The 4,321-nt window shown below is 37.9% G+C and overlaps 1 pseudogene; it reads left to right on the top strand.

Annotated features, from left to right (window-relative positions):
* Positions 1-2,007: 2,007 nt before the first annotated feature.
* LOC142639184 (large ribosomal subunit protein uL10-like) lies at positions 2,008-3,366 on the top strand (annotated as a pseudogene).
* The last annotated feature ends 955 nt before the right edge of the window (positions 3,367-4,321 follow it).

The raw sequence follows: 4,321 nt of genomic DNA, 5'->3' as shown, positions 1-4,321 counted from the left end.
TCGGTTAGCAAGCAGGGCGGAAAGGGCCCGTTTTAGAAAACGTGTCCTGGTACAGACTAATAGCTGTGGCCTGTACAATTGGTTATATTCGTTACTTCCTAGACTATAAGGAAAAACCATGAAAGTAGAAACAATAACAACTATTACATTTGCATGAAACCATTTACAAAAATAGAATATGAAAGAACCTTTCGTAAGGTTTTGGATCTAAAAGTGTGAAAAAATCTAATCAAACATTTGAACGTTGGTGAGATTCAAATAATATAACTATTTGTACAATTAAGATTATTTATCAAAATAATAAAAGACGTCCACTATTTAAAATAAAAAATAAAATTGACGTCAACAATTCCGTTAATGCAAAATTAATAGGAAACAAAAGAAATATTATAAAACTTAATGACTAATCTATAACTCTTAAGACGGTCTTCAATCATTTTAGTAGATCCATAATTCTCTCGTCGAAGATGATAGTTGAATATATAGAAAAAAAATTCAAATAGAAAATATTTGTATTAGAAATTCTCAATTTTTGTCTTAGAAAGAAGATCAATACTAAGGAACGGGTCAATATTGATAACGTCACCAATAGGAATAAAAATAATAAGACCGAGTTAAATAATTATCAAATAATTGATAAGAAAGTCATTGTTTCTTTGATGATTCATCAAGATCAGAAAATTAACCCATCCAATAATTAAAAAACCTTGTTGATTGGATGTAATTGTTATTGATGATTTTGTTATTTAGGCAAATTAAAATTTAATATATCAAGAAGTACCTTAAACTAGGATTCTCCTAAATGCACATCTGCGGATAGCATAACAAGAAAGGAGTTTGAAAAATATCTGAATTGTATTGAATTGCATAAACTTATCTCTAACCCTGTTTACATATATATACACACTAACTAACTAAATTCTGTTGGTTACATCACGCGTGAACAGCTCTGCACATGTGTGAAAATACTTAATCCACTAAACTACTTGTAGCATTACATAATCCTGCCGTTTTACTAGGACTTGTGTCGTTTAACACCTGACTTGATTTTCTGGATTGGCTTCTGATCCCATTGAGCCACTCACAGGCCCAGTTTACACAACAAGCCCACTAAAATTCCTAAACTAAGACCACCATTTAAAAACATCCTAACCGTCGGATCCAAGCAAAACCGTCAGGTCCAAATCATCCTAAAAAACCGTAATCCAAACCTCTGTGCTGTTCATTTTCTGCAACCCTCTCACCTCAGAAAACCCCCAAACCAAAAGCTCTCTCACTAGAATCAGAGGTTAAAGAGACGGCGCCGTTTCGCACAGAGCTTCGGCTTGGCCCTCGATTCTGCTCATTTTTTCGTAGGTTTTTTATTTTAACTTTAAAAAAAAAAAAAAAAAAACCCAAAACATCATTCTTGTTCTTCATCTTCATCGTAACAATGGTGCGCACAAGCCATCAAAATACGAGAAGAAGATCGCATACGACTCCAAGCTATGCCAGCTGTTGGACAAGTACAACCAGATCCTTATCGTGGCGGCCGACAACGTCGGATCCACCCAGCTACAGAGTATTCGCAAGGGTCTACGTGGCGGCTCGGTGGTTCTCATGGGTAAAAACACCATGATGAAGAGGTCTATCAGGATCCATGCTGACAACACTGGCAACAATGCCTTCCTCAATCTCATTCCTCTCCTTGTCGTAAGATTGTGGAATTGGGCTATGGATCTTCATCAGACTAGTTAGTGTCCGCCATATGAAATATAACAACAAACCCAAACACACTACCATAATTCCCAATACTCAAAACATAAGCCAAAAAGTGTATTGCAATATATATATATATATATATATATGTCCACAATATTTTTATTTATAATTTAAGTGCTAGTCACGTTTATGTTATACTAAACACAATTGGGTCTCTTCTAATAAACCCCTAATGCGGGACCCGACCTAATATTAACTAAGTTATTGTACTTAAATTTTGCAAAAAATGAAATGGATCTCAATGGTAATGTTGGGTGGTGGTGGGGGGAGTGTAGAGACGGACCTGGTCCTTTGAATGAGCTTAAGTTATTGGTTGTTCCTTTTAACCATTTGTTTAGTGAGCAAGGTGATTGTTTTGTTTTTGTTATCCTTGAAATCTGAATCATTGTTTTTGAGGCTGAGGATGTCTTAGAGTCATGTTGTAAATGCTATATCCTATTTTGAAGTTTAACTAACTTGGTTGTAACAATTTTGAACTAAACAGGTTGGGGCTCCTGCTCGTGTTGGGTTGGTAGCACCAATTGATGTTGTTGTCCCTCCTGGCAACACAGGTCTGGATCCATCACAGACCTCGTATTTCCAGGTTTGAAATCTTGTCTTAAAATTCATTTGGTTTTCTATTTGTATGAAACATTTGTCCTTATGCCATTATCTTTCAGGTAGTTAATATACCAACTAAGATTAATTAGGGGACTGTTGACATCATCACCCCTGTAGAACTTATTAAGAAGGGTGACAAGGTTGGGTCCTCTGAGGCTGCCCTCCTTGCAAAGCTTGGCATAAGGCCATTCTCTTATGGCCTTGTTGTTCTTCAAGTTTATGATGATGGGTCTGTCTTCAGCCCTGAAGTCCTTGATCTTACGGATGAGGACCTGATAGAGAAGTTCTTCATTGGTGTCTCTATGGTGACGTCATTGTCGCTTGCTATCTCATACCCAACCCTAGCTGCTGCGCCACACATGTTTGCCAATGCCTACAAGAACGTTCTTGCAGTTGCTGTTGCTACTGAGTATTCCTTTCCTCTGGCAGAGAAAGTTAAGGAGTACCTAAAGGCATTTGATTCTTCAGTAATAGTTAGGCTCTCACTTTTTCACATACAGTCAAGTCCCATCCTTTGTTCAATAGATTAATTGTTTTGAGTATAAATGCAGGATCCTAGCAAGTTTGCTGTTGCCGCTGCCCCTGTTGCAGCAGCTGCTTCTGGTGGTGCCCCTGCTGCTGCTGCTGCCAAGGAGGAAGAGAAGAAGGAAGAGCCTGCTGAAGAGTCGGATGATGACATGGGTTTTAGTTTATTTGACTAAAACTTGTGTTAGTGGTGTTTATTTTTCGATGGTTTTACTTTAAAAATGTTATGTTTTTTTTGGAGATTTTAAGTTTAATATGCCATTTTACTTAAGACTTGCAAAATATTTGCTCCAGTTGAGAGGAATTATTAATTTGGATGTCATTATGCAGCTTTGATTTTTTTCAAGGCTGTGTTTAGTTGGTTGGTTTTATTTTAGAGTTTTTCTAGAGTTTGTAGTGATTATTGACTTAGAGCATCTACATCAGTTGGTGGATAATCATGTATAATGCAAATTTTTTTCAATTTTACACATTTTGAGCTATATTAGTGGAGCTAAAACTGGGTAAAATAGTGTAAAACCATCCCGAACTACAGTACCGTGTATATTTACACGGTTACTGTAGCTCGTTTATACAATATTTTATCATTTCTCTTTCGCTCCTTTTTTTCTCTCTCTGATCCGTTTTCAACAGACTCATTCTCTCATCTTTTTCTCAACACTAAATATACAGAGATATATTTTGTTCAAAAAAAAAAAAACACAGACATTCACAAACAAACACGGATCGGTGCTTGACTGGTCGGAGCTCGTGGGTCTTGCCGTGGATCGGAGCTGGCGGATCGGCGATCGGAGCTCGCAGATCGCGATCGGAGCTCGAGGATCGTCGATCGGAGCTCGAGGATCGCCGATCGGAGCTCGTGGATCGGCGATCGGAGCTTGCGGATGGTGATCTGAGCTCGCCGATCGGACTTGCGAATGGTGATCTGAGCTGGGATCGGAGAGGGAGTTGATGGAGAGGGAGAGGGAGAGGGAGAGTCTGAGAGATGGGTTTAGAGAGAGAGAGCAAAAGTGAGAAATGAGCTGGGAGACAGAGAGAGCGGTAAGTAGTTGGGGGAAAATAATAAAATATTAAAGAAAATTAATTATTTAATTAAAAAGGGTGGTAGGATAGATGAACTGATGTGGAGGTTTTGTAAAATTAAATGTGTAAAATAGAAAAAGTGGGTTTTTAGTGTAAAAGTGAATGTGTAAAATGGAGGAGCTGGTGTGGATGCTCTTATATGAGTTATTTCCCATCTATTTCACCCTTGTGAACCTAGATTTTTCCTCATCTGTTTATTGGAAAAATCTGTTTATTTCCCAATAGGATTGGTAGACAGCGCAAAATGCCTTATAAGTTATAAGCACTATCCCTTGACTAGGATGGGCCACTAAGGCAATAATATGAAGGTGCCCAAATGGAGAAGGTCCTCTATAATAGGAATGTAGCGTTG

The sequence above is a fragment of the Castanea sativa genome, chromosome 6 (genome assembly GCF_040712315.1).
Source record: "Castanea sativa cultivar Marrone di Chiusa Pesio chromosome 6, ASM4071231v1".
In the NCBI taxonomy this organism is placed as follows: Eukaryota; Viridiplantae; Streptophyta; class Magnoliopsida; order Fagales; family Fagaceae; genus Castanea; species Castanea sativa.
The sequence above is the reverse complement of the archived record's forward strand: the minus strand, read 5'-3'. Positions and strand labels throughout refer to the sequence as shown.